A 21952-nucleotide genomic window follows, 5' to 3' on the forward strand; every position below is an offset into this window, starting at 1 on the left:
ATCTGACATATATGGCATCTCATTCAACATATGATTTGTTAACTGTGAGAGAAAGATCTCCTTCAAGGAAGGTCAATGTAACCTTGTCAGGAGACGCTCTCGGCATAACAAGTAGCTCTACAGGCATCAATTTGTGAGCACAAAATCTGCAGGAACTTAATTATTTTTGCGATCGCCATTCCTTTGACAAATGTGGTTGTAATCAGCAAATTGAACAACAAGCTGAGGGTGGAAAAGGGAGAGGAAGAGGAGAAAAATGAGTATGTGAAAGCCTCCAAGCACAGACCATTATCCCAAAGGCCTCATTTCATACTGAGACCAAACTAACTCTCCTGCCTAGTTTCCATATCAAAATGTGCCAAGGATCACTTGAGTAATTTAAGTGTTAACATTTCTTATTTACTGTAACTCTATTCATCTTGTCTGTGGTTTGTTAACGCAGCTTGAAAATGAAGCTAGATCGGGAGGTTTATAATCAGTGTCACTTACTGGCTTTAATAGTTTGGTTCTTCATTACCAGATTGAGCCTGAAGATCAACTTGTCAACAGAAACAGCTATCTGTAGTGATAATACGCTTTCCAATGAATTTATCTGAGTGATAATACGCTTTCTAATACATTTGGAGGACAAGATAAAATCCTTTCTAATAAACCTGTTTATCAAGAACTCTCAAGCCAGCATTATTTATTAAAATACTTGACATTTAAAACTTCTCAGCAAATTGTACCTTGCTCATTATTTCAATTACCAGGTGTGATTCTGAACTCACACCGTCAAGAGTTGCCACCCACGTCCCCCAGTGACCGTGGCTGCTTGGCTTTGGGGCAGTCTGTCTTCTTAGAGATCTCAGGACACCTCTGCCTGCTGATCCTCACATTTCCCTTACGTGCTGGTGTACCAGTGACCAGTGGGGGAAGGTAAATGATACACATCCCGAGAATGCCATTACTCTGGAAAAACAATTCATGGAATTCTCCCACCAGAGAATTTCAGCTACCTAAAAGACCATAGACAGACAGAATTCAGCCTAAATTTTCCCTCTTATATTTTTTTTTACTTCATATCACATTTTTTTTTTTTTTTTTTTGGAATTAGAGGAGAAACACTCATCCAACCTCCATTTCCAATTAATCCTTTGTTCCTTACTGTGACCTAATTTTGTTTCTTCTCTTGCAGCACTGAAAAGGAAATATTCATTCTCACTTTCCTTTTTTAGAAAGAGAAAGAAAGAAACCCAAGACAGTTTCACACTGGCTGGAGCTGGACATAAAGCAGCAATGTAGAGAAATTTCAATGACATCTTGTAAAAAGACTTGGAGCCAGTAAGGTCTGGTCAGAGACAAACCTCCTGTCTCTGCTTTCCAGCCACTGCTCTTAGGGGACAGAGGTGTGATTGCAAATGGCATAAGAATGCAGATGTGTGGGCTGCACAATGTCCACATTCAACCCCCGGTTTTGGCCACATGTCAACAGGAGGGAACAGAAAGGCAGGAAAAAAAAAATATTGGCAGAAGCTAACTGGTGCCAGAATGGGTGCTCCTGCAATTCTCAAGCAAGTAACTCATTTTGGTATTCAAATTTTCCTTCTAAGAGAATAGCTCTGGAGTCAAAGTGATTCTGCTATAAAATTATATAAGCTGGGAAAGACTTAGACACCAGCTTGATCTAAGAAAACCTTTTCCTAACATGTAAGCATGACGGTGTGAGATCCTGAGTGCCACTATGAGAGGTGCTGGTCACAGTTAGTATCTCAGGAGAATCTGCCAGGATCCAGCAGGATTGTACTGTGTTGTCTTCTACCCAGGTAAAAATCCTGATCTACACCATTATAACCCAGATTAGATCTCTGCAGGCATTCATCCTCTTATTTAATTGAGCAAATAAACACTATTTGAGAAGCTTTCTGTCTTTATTTAAATAGCAAATATATAAAACACAGCTGTGTCCAAGAATACATGATTGCAGCTGTTAAAGCCAAAGCCGGAGGATGAATATTATAGTTTTTTACATTCCTATTAAGTTTCTGCTGGTAAATGATGCCTTCACACAAACTCATTTACCCTCTTCCCCTTTTGTTGCTTCATGTCTACTATATTTGGATCAATATCTGGCAGGTCTTCCTTGAAACAGCTGCTGAGATAAATATGAAATTAATCAAGGCTTTGTTTTTGTTGAAGCTGGGCTACATTTAAAGATTTGTTACTACAACAAAGAAATATTTGAACAGTAAGTACCATTCAACTCTCTCTTGAGCATTTAAACTCTTGTGTTTGGGATGATTTAGCAGAAACAAAACAAAAATGATTTACTAAATGAAAATGATATGTTATTGACATTTGCTGGAAAAAATAAATATTAGAGTTGTGTTGAAATGTAAACACACCATTCTTGAAAAAGTTTGGCAGAACAAATGCTATTTGAGAATATGTTCGGAGATTCAAATTTACTGGATTCTAGGTGAGACGTAAATAAGTGACTGTGTTTAGCACAGCCAAACTAGTGAGATTTATTTAAAAAACAACAACAACAAAACACGTTATGCCTGTATTTTAAGTACTTAGTTCATGCAAGGAGACCATGAAGTCCATTTCACGTGCAGTCACTATAACATTTAGTCTACAGTCAACACTGCCAGATTTTAATATAAGGAAAAGGATACTTCATCTGGGCAATGACTGCTCAGGGCTCTTAGACCTAAGATCCTGATTTATCAGTTCAAGACATCAGCAACTTAAAAAGTGAGTGAATGGAGAGTGGCAAACAGCTCCAGGAATTCTAGTCATTGTAGTAAAACACTGTTACCCCAGAGTGGAAAGTCTCCAGATTGCAAATACACACATTCCATTGAAACACATTGTGGGAGGCAGAGTTACCCACAGTGGAAAGACCTTTTATAGCACAAATAAGCCTGCAAACATGTTTAGCTCACGCTTTACTTTTTTTACCTTTTTTTTTTTTTTTTTTAAAAAAAAAAGGAATGATTAACGTAGGTTTAGGCAACAATAACACACTTGATCCAGGGTTCAATTGGGCTTACAGGTGAGAAGAAAAAAAACTCTTCAAAGATGCTAAAATTACTGTTTCTAAGTAGTATTGACATTTCTTGCAGTACACACTCATCAGTTATCACACACTGCTTCTGGCAGCACAGGAAAGCAATGTACATCCATGTATGGAAGAGCTGCAATTGAAAAAAGATCTAGGGAACTAGGGAGAGCTGGAAAAATACACTTTGATCCAAAATAACATGTTTCATGAAGGGTGCATGTTCTCATGAAAGTGTATACTGAAATAAAAAATGAAAAAAGTGTTTTATAACGGCAAAATATTTTGTCTGAGCCTCTTCGGCTTAAATATCTTTATCTTTCATTTTGTTCTATAGCTTTAAAACAGACATCAAATAAAGAGAAAAAAAAGCACCAACTTTGAATTTTATCAAAACAAACCATCTTGATCAACAAAATATTTTAGAGGTATTTTTTGGTAAGGAGTTTCTGAAGTTTTTGAATTTTTTCTCTTTTAAAATCTGCACTTCAAAAGAGCAGATTCTCTCACTAATAAGTAACCTAGCTTCTGCCCTTTTGCAGTGCATAGTTCAGCATGGAAGTTGCCTAGCAGAATTGATGAGTTACTTGTTTGAGAGTTACCGGATTTTGGCTTAAATCCACACGTTCATTTTGTTTAAGGGTACATGCTGAATTCAGGTGCATCCCTTAGGAGAAGAGGTGGAGTGCTACAGCCCAGAAACAGTCTGCAGGCCCTGCAATGATTCTGTTTTGCTAGGACACTTAGTGAGAATTTGAATTCTTTGGGGAAATATGTAGTTTAAAAGTTGATGTCTCCATTTTCCCCAGGTTGGACAATGGGGAGTTTCCATGACTAATAAATCTAGCGGTACATTTTTTTGAGCTCCACCCATATAGAAACAAAACAAGTCTTTGTAGTCACAATGATTTATCCCCAAATAGTTCACTTATCAGATAGATACTTCCTGCTGTGCCAGACTGGGTGAAGATTGGGTGCCTGGGGTATTATGTGCAGAAGGGTTTGCTCTGAAGCTGCAGAATCAACCTATGTGTTAAAGACACACTTGTAAAATCATATCTTGTGTATTTCTTTACACAACAGACTTCACTCATTCTTTCAAATAACTACCATGATGACATTTAGAGGAGAAAAAGTCCATTTTACCGAGTCCTCAAGAGACAGTGGATACTGATGTGTTTTTTACAATCCACTTTCAAACCATCTAGCTCTGATTTTTTCTGACTCTGTCTCCTAGTAAGGCCAGGCTCTCTCACTCCTCTTAGCAAAGGGGGCTAAGGCTTGACATTGAAGCTACTTGCCATGAGGTGTCACTTATTATTTGCATGGTGACATAAGTGTGTGGTAGACCAAAATGATGCAAACTGAACACAAATAGTCAATAGTTCAGTATTTCAAAAGGAGTGAAGGAACAAGAAGGCTGGATCCAAAAAGCTTCCGGAAAGTACAGAAGAACCAAACAACTGAATAACGGAGCCAAAAATTGGTGTTGTGGCTCTGATAGCTTTGCAAAACTCAGCTGAATCTCTGAGCTAACATTCTGCCTGTCTTGCCAAGCGCACATGAGGTATTTCTTTCATTTCTGCAGCCTCACATGCTCTCACCTGTAGGATGTTGAGCTCCTCAGATGCCTGTGTTTTGTCCCACCAATTTTACAGTCCATCTTGATAGAGCACTTTCTCACCCATGGACCGGCATCACAGCAACACCGTTTTAAGGTTACTCCATGCAGTCCTCCAAGAAAATGTTCCTTATTATCCCAAATTTCCTCCACAACTGCTAACCATTTCTGTTCTCCACCAGTACCTCTTCTCATCAGTCACCACTAATTGGAAAAATCCAGAATAACTGTTTCATCAACTAAAGCAGGTTCAGATAAATGCTCTGACAAGTAATTGCTTGATTTCAGCTGCCTGCTCCTTTTCCACTATTAGCTGTGTCACTTCTCTATCAAAAGCACAATAAAACATCACAAGCAAATCCATCTCCAAGTGCCACATGTGAATGTGCAGCATCCTATTCATATAATGAAATGCATACCCCATATAGTGCCTACCCTGCTGCCAGACCTGAGAATTGTATTGACAAATTAATGTATGCCAGAGTAGGAATGACAGGAGTCTGGTAGTCAAAAAACTCATAACATTTATTGTAGATATCAGCCAGGCCATGGTAATAAAAACCACAGAGTAGATTCATGGAGAACTGTACCTGCTGACATTTGTCCTAATACTGAGTGGCTCATTTGATCTGGAAGAGACACATCAAAGATATGCTACCAGCCACATCTCCTCTACTAGACTAATGAGTTTCCTACCTGTGAGTTAAACTAATGTAACATAATGCCTTGTGTAGGAATGAGCATAAACGGGGAAGATTTCTGTAGAAAGAAATACTACCACCATCACAAATTCTGGGCAACAATTGGCAAGAAACAACAGAAAACATTTCACAACGGCACCACAAACCTGTAGCTAATGCTCACGCTGGACAAGCCGCCCACTACAAGAAAAGCCTACCTAGTACAGCTCCCTGACGCTAAGAAAACACAAATAACTGCAAGCAGCTGCCTTTCAATTATCACTTCACAACTTACTCATTTTTAAACCTTGCTGAAGCACCACAGTCCAGGATAGGTGACTGGGAGTCAGAGGATCCTAGTTTTGGGTTAATTGGCCCCTGCTTGTGTTTTGGTGCTATAGCTCAACTCTACTCCATTTTATTTCCTGTAAAATGGGTGTAATGGTATTTTTCTTTTTTGAGGCTAATGAATTTTCCAATGAATGCATTGTATTTACCACATTTTCAGGCACAGGTGTGATAAATAATTGTGGGAGAATTACAAATTGCAGATAGTCATGTCTGCTTCGTGGTTAATTCACAGAAGCTTAAGACAGAGCATTAATAATCTAAGCATGTGCTTATTTATCCATGCTGGGCAATATTCTCTGTTACACGTGTGCTGATTTTATATAGGGAGCATTTATTGCTCTATACATATGCTTATCTAATTGCACTGAATACACATGCTTTATTAAACTCATAAATGAGCACGCTTATGGGTCTATGTGAAATTAGAGCCCTTCATATTTTATTTATAAAGTGGGACAATAGAACTGCATTGGCATAGAACATCCATTTAATTCAGAGGATTTAGGGTCGTCCCACAGATTTTGCTATTTTTGACAGAATCAAAGCTTTTGGATTTTTTTAATTAGATTTCCAGCCCATCTGCTTGCAAAGATAGCCTTGACAATATAAACTAATGCACATTTGTCTTGCTGAGTCTGCAGCCAGTGGAAAGAAACAATGAGCCTAGAAGAATAGTGAACTTGTACTCTCCATCTTATTGGGGTGTTAAGTAAAAAGCCAGTTCTGACTGCCTAATATCAGGATTCTTAACTATTTCCCTATTTCCTTACTCTTAATTTTGCCACCTAACCTAAAAAATAAAAAATAATAATAATAAAAAAAAAAAAAAAAAAAAAAAAACAAATAAAAAGCTTGTCAAAGCCCTGATTTATTCACATAACCTTTTACCCATTTTGATGTCTGTGCTGGAAAATCAGGCTGTCAGTTAGGACCATGCAAGTGTCTGGCCAAATATAGAATATTACAATTATAATCAAGTATTTTGCATCTTTTTTAACATGTGGAGTAACAGCATTGATCACAGCATAATCAGACAACTAGTATTAGAAGCCTAAGTGGAAAAGATTGCAAACCCACAATTATTTTGGATTTGTTATAGAACCCACAGGAGCACTAGCCTAATATATGGTTTAAAAAGCTTTATGATATAAAACTAAGGAAAACAGATTAAAAGATGTCTGTTGCTATGGCATGCTTTAAAAACAGCATACAAAACAAAGCTCAAATAGACTCAGACTTTTTCCTACCACTTGAAAATAGTAAGAATACTGCATTGGTGACTTTAAAAAGTGACACTCTACCAATTCAGAGCACTTCAATATAATTTTTAAAATCACCCACAAAACTAATGACTCTAAAAAGAATGGACTATTCCTGCATTTTCTGTAATATTAAAATTGTGATTCTTAATAACTGTTACACAACATTTCTTGATGTTATCTCTCTTAAAATCACTGACAACATTGGCTTACGTCGGTCAAACAAGCTTACACAGGCTATAGATATCAGAAAACAAGGAGCTAAGATTGCTTCTGAGTTTAAGACAGTGAGTACTGTCTGAATTATCATGTTGTGGGGACACTGTGTGGATGCAACCATATCCTGATACTGTGTTTTTAAAGGACAGCAATGTTCAATGACCGTGCTTCTTTAGTCCTATGGACTGTCTGATAAAAATATCTTCCATCTGGTTCCTGCTTGTATCCTTGTTCCTCACAATATAAAGAGCTTGATTAAGCAATTAAGACGATGCGTAAAGCACATGTTTACACTTGCTGGATACAGATGGACTTACGCACACACTTGACTGCTTTGCTGGAGAAGCATCACAATCCTTAAATAAGAACTAGGAAAGGACATGTGAAGTAGAAGCCTGTAGGCCAGGCAGACCTTTTCCTGCTTCGGTTGAACTCTTGAATCAATTTCCAAGTTTATTTTACTGAATTAATGTGTTAGCCTAACAAAGTATTGATATCCACCAGTCATTTGTGATTAACAGTAAATATGGTGAATGCATGTTTCCACCTTGATGACTTCCCTCCTATGTCCCTGATAATTTACATCACACAAATGCCTTTGTTTTGTAATTAGATGTTCTTTAAAGTAAGAGAGTTATAGAAGTCTTATGTGTGGTGAATGGCTGCTTAGATGGATCTGCTATAGTCTATTGTTTTGAGATACATTTCTTGACTGAGTCTGTTTGCAGAACAGATGTGCATTTGTTACATTCAGACTCTGTTGAAGTCATCTGTAGCCAGAAGAACCAACAGATGAAATCCTACCATTTTCACAGAAGGCATCTATCAAAGGCTGGAAGAATTAATGGCTTGATAAATAAATCCAGATCCACTATTAAAATGACCTGATATATTTTTATAACTACAAGATCCACCAAAAATGTCCTATTGCTTCATCTGGTGATAATGAACCTTAGCTCTTTATTCTACCCCATCTAACTAACATAGTTTATCAATGGCTGTGATAGAACTCGGCCAACATTTGAATCTATCTGATGCGAAACAGAAGGTGCCCCATACATTACATTTAGCATTGGAAGGACGAACAGCACTGTCATAAACCGTTGTATCATCTTTCATTCTGAAGGATCTTGAAGAGCATTACTATGAGTTTTTGAGTATGAGTTATTGTTATAATTAGGTGTTAAAAAAACAGGATCTAATATTATGCTTTAGAACATTTCACTCAACAACAAAAGCAAAGGAAACTGCCTTTTTATATTGGATTTAGACAAAGAACAAAATATACCCCAAAAGATCTTTGACAATTTTCTTTGAAAAGGAACTTAATTCTTGGCCAAGAACAAGAGAAACAGGAGAAGAAAAGCAAGGAGTATTGTGCCAAAAAAATGTTCACAGGTGCAGGAATTAGACATTTAAGAGAATCCCTAATTACACATCTGATATTTGGCATCCTTTCAAGGCAGCGTGAACACAGTTAAAGTTCTTTTGTGCATGTGTGTCCTCCTAAAAAAAGACAAAAAATGTGTTTTCCTTTGTAAATACAATCATAAGTCAATTACCTGTAAGTGGGAAAAGCAAGCACAATATTAGCAAGATGGACTTCAGCTTCTGGAAACACTGACTTGTCACTAATTTTAAAAGTTCAAAAATGAAAATCAAGGCAACTTTGTACTGGTACTGTATCTGATGCATTTATATTATTTATACAACTCCACTTTCTGTACCTTACTTAAGTATCTCTGCTTAAATTTTGCTGGTGCCAGTGGGAATGTAGAAAATATTTATTTTAACATGAGAACAATTAGCATCGTCTTCACTAACAAAATATTTTTAAACCTGGTGTTTGAGCAAGTAGATCCACAAGTAGCCTGTTTCTCAAAGGTGTTGAGTTGATCTTACCTAATGAAAATGTGTGCCTTATTGTTATAATTGGTAGTACCCAACAAGTCTTTGGAAAAGTGCTACCAATGCTAATATACCACAGATGCAATTTAACAGTCCATAAAACCACACAGATTAAGTTTCCTACAGTATTTATTCCTAAATGGAAATCCCAGGAAAAGTCTTTATCTGATCCTATCTGATCCTATTTTCTTGTCACCTACCATATTACAGCATCTGACACTGCAAAATCGTTGGGGAGGCTGTTCTGGAACTTAAGGGGAAACTGAGTTTTCCAGTAAGCCTGGTAAATGTGACATGATATAGTGGATGGGCTCTGCCGTGAGAAGACGGCAACCCTACAGAAAAAGCACATACTGCCTGTGTATTTTATTCCTAGTTTGAAAGTTCATTAACAAAGCAGAGCTTCCGGACACTCTTCCTATGGGTAAGATTGTCTGCTACTTTCCTATGTAGCTGCTTTTTAATTAGATGTTAGAACTGCAGCTCCTTCCCACAAATCTCCAATGGGAAGCAAAATTTAAACTGATCTGTGATCCTTGAGATGTTTGCTTCTCCAGATGCAGTTTCTGAACTGAATTACAAATGCTACAGAAATGGGAGAACAGAAAAGTAAGAGGACATAACCACAAAACTGGATGTGATTAATCACAGTTGGAAGAGATCAATTCTATCTTGACAATGGAGTTAAAAAGAGGTCTTCAAGAAAAAGTACATATTGCCTATTTGATTACTACTTAGACTGACAGATTATTAGCAGGCAGCATGTCCAGCCATTCTTCCTATGCTTAAGATCTGTTAGTTTATCAGGTACTTGTTTTTCATTTAGATTTTGTTTTGGAATTAGTTCTTTCTTGTTCTCTGTACTTGCTGAATGGCAAAATGGTACATTTATAATGAAGACCTCTTACCATGTGCGTTTTCTAAGGTCAGGAGATGACACAGTATATGGACAATTTCTTACACAGTGCTCCCAAGGCAGTAATGGGAATTGCAACTTTAAAGAGCTTGCTTCCCAGAAATAAGAGGTCTATTCAGTGTGTACTATTAAATGAACCTGTACTTTTGCCTCATGCAGCATAACTTTGATAAAATGCTTAGGATTTTCTATCCTCAAAACGTAAAAATATCAGCTAATTTAATTTCCTGAAACTTTGTGAGGTACCTACTGCATGGACTACTAAATTCAAGTTTTGCAGTTAAGCTAAGGGCGAAGATAACTCAACGTTGAAAACAGAACTAAAATTCAGGAAACTCTGCATATTTTCCCAGGTGTTCCAGGATGGCACATACATTAGTGCAAATGTGACCTAAATGGGTGACCTAAATTACACCTGAGACTCCCATTTGGTTTCCATCTACAAAGAGCACAAAAAACATAAGCAGAACTACTAATAAACACCATTCTTAGGTGGTGGTCTAAGCAGAGCTGCTAAAGCAGAAATACAATTTTGGTCTCAAGTTAGGAGTGACACACAGTAGAAAAACAATGGAAGGGAAAATTGACATTGCTACATTAGCGGAGGACTTTGGTCTCTAAGGCTGTCATATGCCAAATCACAGAAGATTGAGATAGAAGAGACCTATTTAATCATCCTAGGTGGGGATGTAGTTGGTACTTTGCCAAGAAAGAATACTAATCAATACCATAAGCCTACTTTTCTTGAAACTAAGCTTTCACTGGCATTAAATTCACATGCAAATAAAGAAAAAATGGTAGGGAATCAATTTAGATTTATACCTCATGTTAATATAGTTTAATGAACATTTGAAAATATGAAATACAAAAGTCTCCATCTACTGTTACTGATGGTAAGATACTAGATACCTTTTCCACATGACGTACGAAGTGTAAGTGCACAGTAGATGAAACACAGTGAGCCCACTTGGAGTTCTCTAAGGAAAAAATCTTTTGTTCCTAGTGGAAAGTGATGTTTTCCTGCTGAGCTGCTTAATCATGAAATAGTTTGGACTGGAAGAGACCTTTAAAGGTCACCTAATTCCAACCCCCTGCTGTGGGCAGGGATGTCTTCCACTAGATTTGGTTCCTCCATCCAACCTGACCTTGAACACTTAATTAATATCATGCAACAGCACTTCAGAATATAGCGTTCATTGTTGAGCTGAGACAAAGTATTTCAAAACTGTTTTGCTCATCATCCCTCAGGACCACAAAAGCCATTACCTTGTTTAGCAGAATGGTAACCTGGGCAGATAATTTGAAATTACCAACTGGAGTTCCGAAGTATCACAGCCCTATGTGTTATCCCAGATTGAGGTTGTTGATGGATCTTGCTTATGAATTGTTCATCCAAACACAGACATGCATTACAATGTCACTGTAGGGATTGCTACTGATTGGTTGAATTTAATGCAATGAAATCAGTGGCATTGCTCCAGGATTAGTTTAGTCCAATGTGTATTTCTGAAATGCCATAAAGTTTCTACTAAGGATCCCACCCATCTTCATACTAAAGCTATGCTGACATATTTTTTATTTTTACCCCTCAAATGGACATGTTTAATAACTGCTTGGGTCTTCAACCCTGACTTAGGGTGGGGGGCAGGGGAGTGCAGAAAGGTTGAATTTAAGCAGCCAAGTATTTTAATGAGTATATCTTTCAAACTGAGCTTCAAAGTAATATTTATCCGATCCTCAATGACAACATCAATAGCAGAAGCATCTGGCCAGCCAGATGCTCAAATAAATGAATTAAAAATCAAGCTTAACTCAACATTTTATTAAAAGACTAAGTGGTAGTATCACTGCATAGATATTCGAGATTGTCAGTTCTCCTCCTATTCCCACGGGAAGCAGGGTGATAGATGAGAGCTGCATCACATCAACATCACATACACACTTGAGTAGTGCACAGAAAATATGTATGAAAACAGCCTAAATCTGGCTCATGATGAACTGCTGCTGCTGTTGCAGAGAGATGCACTTATTCTACAAAGCCAATGCTTCGCTTCGATCTCTATTCAATGACTTTAACCAGAAGGATCATTCAGCAAAGACATCTCTTTTAGATATTACACAGAGCCCATAGAAGGATCCTATTTTCTCTTGCTTGCATTGCAGCAGGGGTAGGTGGGTACAGGGAAGAGCAAGGAAATGGAAGAGGCTTCTCTGAATGCAGCTGCAGAACAAAGGAAAGCTGTTCTGGAGGTTTGACTTTTTGGCAGAAACTACTACAAAGGAACCTGCTAAAATATTACATCACTGGAAAATTCTCCAGAGACTACGGATTTTCTTTAAAGTTAAACATAAAATAAAGCTCTGTGTACACAGGCAGGGAAATCAGTGCTCCCTTCTTCATAATAGAAAAGTACACCATGGCAAAAATTGCAGACCAGAAAATATCTGCTGAGCCAAAAGCAGGTTTGAATTACACTTTTCCACCTTTTTGGGGTGCAGGGGGCAGCGCTTTCTAGAATTATTTCCCTTATTTATGGTTTTCTTCTGAATTAAGGTATTTCCTTTTCTCTCTCTCTTCGCCCCCCCCCCCCTTTTTTTTAAAAAAAAAAAAAAAAAATCAAAGTAGCCTGGCAGCCTCACACCACATAGTTACAATTACATTTTGCTGCACACAGCATTACAGGATCCATAGAGAACTCCAGAGCAGTGCCAGGATCCACAAGGAAAACATTAAAGAAGCACCTTGTGGAAAATGAGAGGAAACCATTGATGAGATTTACAACTGCCTACCAAACTCTTGGATACCAATTCCCTTTGGAAACAGCAGGGAACTGAGCATCCCAACCTCTGAGACGAAGTCCCAACCCGTACTTTCCATGCTGTAAGAGCATCAGCCTGCTCAATACCACATGTTACCATGAATTGGTCTTTGTTCTATTTTAGTATGATCCAATTTTCTAAGACCATAAACTAGCATGCACTTTCAGGAGCACTAGAACTGCCGAATCCTCAGTGGTGGTTTGTGCACTGAGTCTCTAATGTCTAATAATGCATTTGCCTCTTCTGGAGCTCTTGTGCTCCAAGATATCCCCTCTGCCTTCAGTTTCTAGGAAGGGGTGAGGTACCAATTACTGCCCACCTTTCCCTCTCTGTGGACACTAATTAGGTCTCCTCTCCTTGACAGAGCTGTCTAATTTCATTAGACTTATAGGAGTTTAGTATTCTTGAGACTCTTCTCTGACAGATTTGGTTTAAACACTGACTGACAGACAGCATGTTTGCATAAGCTTTGTATCATTTGGAGACAAGGCTAAAAATACATTCCTGAAAGTGCATCTCCAGTCCTCCTCAAGCAGGGCATTGGCGAATCCAGGCTTTGAAGCAGCATCCCAAACACCTCTATCCATCCCATGAGGCCAAGGACCAAGCAGTCTTGACTGATCTGACTCTGCTTCTCCATCTCCCATTATTTGCTCCATACTGGGATGCAGTAAAGGTCTCATTCCTTCCCCATGGGACTTTACAAGAGCTTTCCATTCATATTAAAACACCTTTGACAATATTCCTGTTACAAAGCAAACTACAAAGCACTGCAGCAGTTTTCCTGCTCCTAGAGACATCCATGAAGAGGGTGGCATAAAACACTTCCAAGCTATAATAGTTTCTGAGAGTGAAAAGGAAGTAGCACGTACTGAAGTTACTGATGAGGAACACAAGCACCCATGCAGGAATGAGACAAAACCATTTTACAGTCTCTGTAAAAGCTGTAGGAAAGAGATCACCAACAAGAAAAGTTAGGATTGGCTGAACTGCTGCATATTCTGCTGATGGCTGCTGACAGCTTCACCAGGGAACCGCAGGGAAGCAAACCAGTGCTGGCTCTGCTGCTAACATGTAGCTCCCACAAAAGGTCTCTGTCTGCTAATTTTAGCTCCTCTGAATTACTGCTCACATTAGTGCAAAGCTGCCCTCTTCTTGGAAGTCTCCAGGTCGCTGCTGCCCGCACCTCTCTGAGTACTGTGGAACCACAGGTCTGGTGGCTAAAAAGCCCACGAGGAGCAGGCACCAACCTTAAATCAGCACTAGCATGGCAAAGGCCAGAGAGAGCATCACAGTGAAGCGTGCTGCAGAGACTCACAAACCACTTCTCTGCCACTGAAGAAGATGGAGAAAATGATGCTTTGCATAGAAGTAACATCAAGTTACAGTGCCCACTGGCTTCCGCAGCAGCGAGTGGCCATGGGTTATATTCTAGTTTACCAGGGGGGTTTTTCACTTGTCTCCATCACCTCAGCTCTTTCTTCCAGGCAGCTAATGCTGTCATAATCAACATGCAGAAACCATTTAGCAAGGAGGAACAATGCTGATCTAATCCCCAGGTTGAGGGCTTGGACAGAGCCCAAAAAGCAGAGTGAGGCAGCACAGCTCTACGTGAGGCAGCTCAGGAGATGGGATCGAGCCCAGCCCTCAAAGGTGGCTCCTGCATCCCACAGCTGGAAGCACACCTGGGGCCACCCCTTGGCAGAGATAGGGCAGTGCCTGCCACAGACAGAGCAGTGAAAGGCTTTGCCTACACCTGTTTCAGGTGCAGGAAATACAAAGGAAATGCACATCTTCAAATCTGCTCTCACTTGCCCTTTATGAATGCAGGTTGGTTTGCTGTTTACCCCAGACTTGGAGAAACCCAGGCAGAATACTTCCCAGCCCTGAAAGCCCTGTTAGAAATGCAGTTACTACAGTCAATGTCAACATGAGAAGGCAGCTGGGGTTTTTCCAGTGTCTTGGCAAAGCTCTGTGCCATCGACCCCTTGTGATGCCTTGAGGAGGCTCAGCAGATGCTGCTGCGTGGAGGTTACTGTTTCTAGGTTAGCTCCCCTTTGGCCATGCCTTTCATGGGAAGTGCCGCCACAGGTATCTCTACCCCTGCTCAAGGCTGCATTGGTGTTTTTTAGGAACCCTCCAGACCATTCTTTCTCACTGAGGAATGACCTTTTTTTTTTCTGAGGAACAGCGAAGCCAGGTGTGCTGACGTTGTGGAGCTATGGCTTAGCAGTAGCAGCCTGTGGGCTTTCTATTTCTTGCCCAGTGGACACGGGAAGACTGGGGCTGTGGGGAAGCACTCCACTCACTGCTACTTTTCTGGTGGCTCCGAAATCCCAGGTTGAACACGCTGCCTGCAGTGAGGAGAAGCAGGAGCAGGGTAGGGTAGGGTAGGGCTCTGAGCAGAGAGGGCCAGACCAGTAACACCAAAAGGCAAAATGGACCTGAACGGGTAGAGACACTTGCTTTGCTGCTGGGGAGAGCACAAAGTAAACCAGTGACCTTTAATTTCATCAAATTTGTTCCCCTTTGAGCCTTATCCACTGACTCAGCTGAAGAAGGCATGACTGAGCTCCCACTGGGCTGGAACAGCAGTGAAGCTTCAAGAAAAGGAACTTCTCTTCCAGACCTGTGCTCTTTCTTTGTATATTAAACTTGGCCAGCAGGACTACCTCTGCAATGTGAAATCTTCAAATCAGCAACCCACTGGAGAAGCTTTACATTGGAGACATTAGATGAACCAGAAAGAACCCAACATGCATTTGAAATCTCAGCATGAGTCTGCATGGTTGGCAGTAAGAGAAAACTGGACACACACACCCCACTGTAAAAAAGAACAATCGCCTTGGAAATAATTCAGACACAATAAATGAAGGATTCCTTGATATTAACTGTTTTCAATTGCAGATTTAGAGCCTAGAATTAAGCAGATGTCGAGTGCAGAATAGAATGCTTAAAAACACAATGGCAATTTGAAAACCTAGTTTTTCTGCTTGTAACAATCAGTAATTTCAATTATTTATTGAAATACAATTAAGATCAAACAAAAATGGAGCAAGCTACTATTTAAAAAATACAGAAATATTGGAGAAGTTAGTGTGAAAATCCAGTAATAGACTTTCAGATCTTCCAGAATAGTGCAAATATTTTTGGATAAAATCTAGACAGTTTACAAAGGGATCTGCAAAGTATTTTCCATATCCTTTAAGGAATTAATTTCAAATAAAGATTCAGTCTTGAAATAGCAAAGAATTTTTTTTTAAATAAAAAAAAAAGTCTCCGAATTTGTGTTTTGACACAAGACAATCAAATCTCCATGCTTTTGTTTCAATATTAACATTATATTACTCTCATTTGCCTCTATTTCACAGACTATTTCCATCATAAGGATAAGGGATGCTTCTGCTAGATGAAACAGAATGCATTGGATGATCTCTGGTATGAGTGATAAGCAGAGCTCAGCTTGCCGTGCCTTTTATCAGTCTTTAGAAGAAAAAGGCTATGTGAGCTGTGCAATTCACAGTACATTACCTACGAAGCTCTGTATCATGCTATTTGTGTTGTTCACCACAAAACCAGGCTGAAAACACTTGCACGGTTATCCAGCTGGAAGACAGAGCAGGTCTCAGCAGCAAACAGAGCTAGTACCAGCCTGAGAGTGCTCCTGGCTCCCATAAAGTGCAGAAGAATAGAGGACATTTGCTTTAGATCCAGAGCTTTGTAAGATTAATCCTTGCAATATCCTGAAACAGCAGCAGGCAATGAAAGCAGGAAGTTATTTGGAACCTGGTATGGAAAGCCCCCATTTACTTTAAGTTTGGGCTGGTTTTCAAAAAAAAAAAATAAAAAAAAATCTGGGGATTACAAATAAACAAACATAAGAAAATTTTGTATCTATTTGGAAAAAAAAACAAACCCACAGGTTTATATAAAACACTGTCAGAAGAGATATTGAGAAGATGCCACTTTAATCCTTCTGCTGCAAAACAGGAACACCACCAATACATGGGTCACTCCTGATAAACTTTCCAACAGGCTTTCCAAATTTGCGGATGCTACAGCAACCTGCTGCGTGCTTCATTTCTTTTACCTGTGTTTTAACCCCTTTCTTTTTGCCCTATTTGCCATGTACACCTGGATTATTGTTTCCTTTAGCTCAGTTTTGCATACTGGATTGCCATAATATGTATTTACTTTCCCTCTTGTTAAACTAAGCTATGCCAACACCTGTAATCTTTCCTCATAACTCCTACTCCACAGTCTTTGACTGCTGTTGTTGCTCTCTGCATTTCTAGGAAGCCCACTTTTTCTAGTAGCTTTTGGTCACAGGGGAGCAGGCCATCCTGGAGCTGTAATGACTTATTGCAGAATTTGGCATCAGTTGTAGAAACTGTCCAGCTATCTATAAAATCTATAAAATGTCACAGCCCAATTCGCAGCAGGTCATTAACACAGCTGGCAGAAGACCAGAAATTCTCTTTTGGAGAGCTGACTTCCAACAAAAGGTGAACATGCAACTTGAATATGCAACCTGGTCCTTACGTGGTCTGTAAGTAGACAGATACAGAACAGGGATATAGTCAGAAGCCCTCTGAAAGGTCACAAGATGAGACCCCCAGCCATTTCCACAGAGGCTCCCTTGTCACTTCGGGATAGCGATGAGTGGCAGCATTGTGTACCAATGCCACATACAATACAGGCTGGATGTGAACTGGCTATCACATGGTGAAAGGAAAGGCTCTTAAATCTACTGGCATTCATGTCAGTTATATACTCCTAATGAACTTCTTTCTCCAAAACACTTACCTTTTTTTCTTTTCTTTTTTTTTTTTTTTTTAAATCAAATTATGTCTGAAGCAAATATTAAACCTCCATTAGCCTCATTAGCTTCAGTTCACTTGTTAATGTGGTATTTTGATGCAAGTGGATGAAGGAATAATTATCTCACACGTGGCACCATATATTTAGTTACTAAAATTATTATGAAGTCCCTGGTGTTATTTTTAAAATACATGGATATTTTTGTAGATCTACAACAGCCTCAAGCAAAAACCATCCTCAGAAGCTTCTTTTATGCTGGGATCGTGTCACAGAAAGTAGAGCTCCAGGGTTTAATACCTATCAATCAACAAAACAAGTTTCACACTACTCCTGGCCAGAGGAGCTAATATACACAGTACCACAGGTCATGAGAGAAGAGCTTAAAATAAATCCAACAGAAGTGAGTATTGCTACGTTTTGCCAACCCCTGTGCTGTTCTCTTAATTTTAAGAAGCCCCAATCATTGAACTAATTTTTAGGGGCACTTGTGTTGTTTTACTGATCCTAGCACCTTTAATCCAGCTCAGGCAGCTCTGACAAGCTGTTCAAACACACCGGGCTGTCCCTTGGAAACACTTTGCTACTGTTATGAGCCCTGGATGTCCCCCAGAACTGGGAAATTCTTGAGCAAGTTTTTAAACAGAGGACAAATAAAAGTAGATGCCTTTAAAAATACAGGCCTCTGAGGCATCTCGGGTTTCCCCCTCTGCAGAGAGCATACAGGACTGCTTATCTTGGCTCCAAAACAGACTGATGTGTTCATCCGGAAGATTCACTATAGCTGACGGAGAACATTTCCTTCATCATATTGCTTTGCCATGTGGGGAGATAACTCAAGCTAATAATATTCTGTCTCCTTATTATCTTCCTATAGCCTATGCATAACTTAATTCTTAATTCCAAAGGGCTCACAGCTGAGATTGGCCTGGTGCTAGTTTCATTTACACACACATAAATCAAAACTCACTCTACTGGAATAAATGTCTCTATGCTAGTGTTAAAAAATAAAATCCTCAGCGAGGTCAGAAAATTCTCCCTTATTGAACTAGCTCAGCTCCCCTGATCATAAACACAATGCTATCCCAGATTCAGTCACGCCTTCCAAATTTCTAAACACCTCATCCCATTTAAATTTGCATGTAAATAGGAGCTACCCTGATTCACAAGAAATACAGCCTGCCTATCCAGAAAGCATTAGTGCAGATGTGAATCAAGCAGAAAATGGCAGAGCAGTAGGGACCTGGCATCCGTGGCAATTATCTTTACTTCTAATGAAGAGCATCTTAGTTTCTTGCTAATTAGACAGGAGCACTTTAGAGAAAAGGACCTCTTGGTATGCCTACAAGTCAGCATACAGCACCAAACCAAGACTGCATTCGTCTGCAATGTCAGATAGCTGCTTGCCTCCTCCTCCTAGTTCCCAAGACTGCAGGATCAGGACCTGAGGCTCATAGATCTGAAGTCTCACCCCCACACAGCAGTCCTCAGCTGTGTAAGAAACCCCACTGACTTCGGGCACCCGCCTGGCCGTCACTGCTAGCTGCATGAAAGCACTCACTATTCTGCTCTAACTCAAGCAGACATTGCTGCTTTCAGAAAACCCACATTATTATTCTGTTTCTGAAGAAGGAATTACAGAAAGCTGAATCAGAAACTTTGAAAGCTGCTAGGCAGGCCATGGTTTCACTTACCCTAATCTATCATCATATTTCATCACCAACCTTATACCTGCTCCCAGCTCCAACAACGTGCCACCTCTGCCCCTCCATTAAGATACAAAACCAGGGTTAAGTGACAGATAGTATCAATGTAGATAGCAATCTGTCTCACTCAGAAACCACTGCAGTAGGAATAAAGAAAGAATTATTATACTGGTGTCAATAAGATAAATTACAGCTTTTTTTTTTTTTTTTTTTCCACCAAGAAATTCCAGTTTTTCAACCAGCAGAGAATCTCTCCCCCTTTCAGCACTCCGAGCATCAGACTAGTTTCTCCTGACATTGCGCCCAGAGTCTCAGCTAATGAAACTGTTTATTTTGTAGATGGCTGATGCAGTTATTCATTACAGCAGTCATCTTGGAATAGATAGAAACTAGAGTGATATGAATTCAAATTCACTGCTGTTCCTCACATTTATTTGTTTCCAAAAAGTAAATAAGTTTGAAAGCTCTGCTGGTTGACCTAGTTAAAGCAAACTAAATGTTTAGGGAAAGATGAGTTTTCAGTGTTTTCTCACACTGCATAGCTTACACAGTCCCACGTGCCAAACTCTCAAAGTCTGTGATCACTTTTTCCTCCCACCACAGTGAGTTCACAACCACAGCACCAGAAAAAACAGGACTGGGAAGAACCTAAAAGTCACCTGCTGGTTCATTTCTTCTCCCTAACATTTATACCCATGCTAGAGGTTTTTGTACAGAGCTGTGGAGGTTTTTAAGAAGAGATGAGATGATTTATTCTAGTGTTTACCATTCCTATTTATAAATCTTTTCCTCTTGTCCAGCTTAAACTGTTCTGTTAACTTTCTCCTGTTCTCTAGGCTAAGCAGCCTCTGCCATTTTAATCCTCCATGACAGGTTGCTTTTGCTACACCTCCGATCACTTTCTGCTCCCCATCTCTCAGTGTGTGACATCCCAAACAGGAGGCAGTACTCTGGTTAACGGCTCCGAAGTACCAATCTGCAAGTATCCTTGGAAAACTGGTGAAAGGCCTTCATGAACAAGCAATCCTTTATTGATTGTCACAATGGGAGGCTGTACTGCAGAGGAAGAAACGTTGTCTGTCATAACTAGAGACGTGTCCTTCAAAGGTGTCAAATATCAGGGCAGAACAAGGCTCTGAAGTGGGGGTCACAAGGGGGAATTTTTATTTTTATTTTTTTCCATGTTCCTGAGTTTTGTATTAGCTCCTTCAGCATGCACCTCTGCTCCCCAACTTCACCATCACTAGAGAAAAATCATTGCTGGACTGATTCACAGTGAGGCAACGAAAAGCAGCATCAAAGACTAAGCTAATCTTTTCAGTTGTGTGTGAGTGGAAAACACAATGGGTGGATCTTGCTATTACTGCCATACAAGAAGAGAAATTAATAGAAAAGTTTGACATATTAGAAGGTCATTTTAACTGTGCAATTGCTTGCAACCCCTATCTCCGAGGGAAAAGAGGCAATGTCATATCTTTGTACTTGAAACCATGCAAAGGATAATAAAATATAAAGGAGCAGTTTCATTACTGGAGCAGCTGGAGGGGAATTGTCAAGCCCTGGGACACGAACTCCCAGGGAGTGACCTACTGCTCTCCCAACTCCAAAGCATGTCCATAATCTCCCTCACGATGTTGTTGAAAATAAAGTTGGCTAGAGGAAAAGAGAGGGAAAAAGAGCAAAAGTAAAAGCAAACCAATTCAACTTATTATTAAAAGCTTGATGAGCAAAAGTCTAGTGCAGCAAAAAAAATGCATCACCTGAGACAGTGTGAAGTACTGTCAATATGAAACGAACACTGACAGATCTGGTACATGTGGTTTCTTTTGCCCTTAACTCTGCAATCTCCCAACAGCCTTCACTTTCTTTCTGTAGCAAAAGCAGGAACTTTGATTTCTGTACATCAGACATTTAAGGAACTGAGAGCACTCCTGAGACGCTTACCTCCTTATATCCAGCTACAACCAGCCCTCCATTTTGAGATGTTAACTTTTCACTCTTTACAAAAATATAAACATTATTGAAAGGGTTTTATCCCAGGTTTTAAAAAAATAAGGAATTCCTGGGGGTGGCACATGGTCCACCACTGAAACCCTGAGCAACCCTTCTCAGCCCCTCACTCACCCTGGGATATCCACACCTCAACACCCGGTGTGGTGGTTATCGGATAAGGACAGTGGACAGGCTTGAAAACAGGGAAAGGAAGCTGGATGAGGGTGTGCATAGCCTCGTACTCTCTGAGGCATTAAACACTGGCCTAGAAATACCTACCTGGGCACTGAGCCCAACAAACCATCTCCCGAATCTTGCTAAGATAAATATGCACTGGCAATAGAGATACATATGCACTGGCAATAGATCCATCTTCCATCATCCCTAGGAAAGGAATGGGGACCTGCATGTTGAAGGAAGGGCATGAGGACTAATGCTTGGACAAACACCTTCTAACAGAACTGGCTTGCATGCATAGCCATTTAAAGTGACTCTCTTTGCAAACTGCCCCTTTTGTCCACCCACTTTCCTTCCTGAGCCTGGAGAAAGCTCAGGGAAGTGCCAGTGCCTCCAGCTACTCTCCTTTTCCATGCCTCTAGGAGAGCTGCACAGAAAC

General features: G+C 39.8%; 1 protein-coding gene across 10 annotated transcripts in view; it reads right to left on the bottom strand.

The window, feature by feature from the left end:
* KALRN (kalirin RhoGEF kinase) overlaps positions 1-21952 on the bottom strand; it is a 495524-nt gene that overhangs the window by 304641 nt on the left and 168931 nt on the right. The gene's annotated exons all lie outside the window — the stretch shown is intronic.

This window comes from Aythya marila, assembly GCF_965140915.1.
Source record: "Aythya marila genome assembly, chromosome: 6".
Taxonomy (NCBI): Eukaryota; Metazoa; Chordata; class Aves; order Anseriformes; family Anatidae; genus Aythya; species Aythya marila.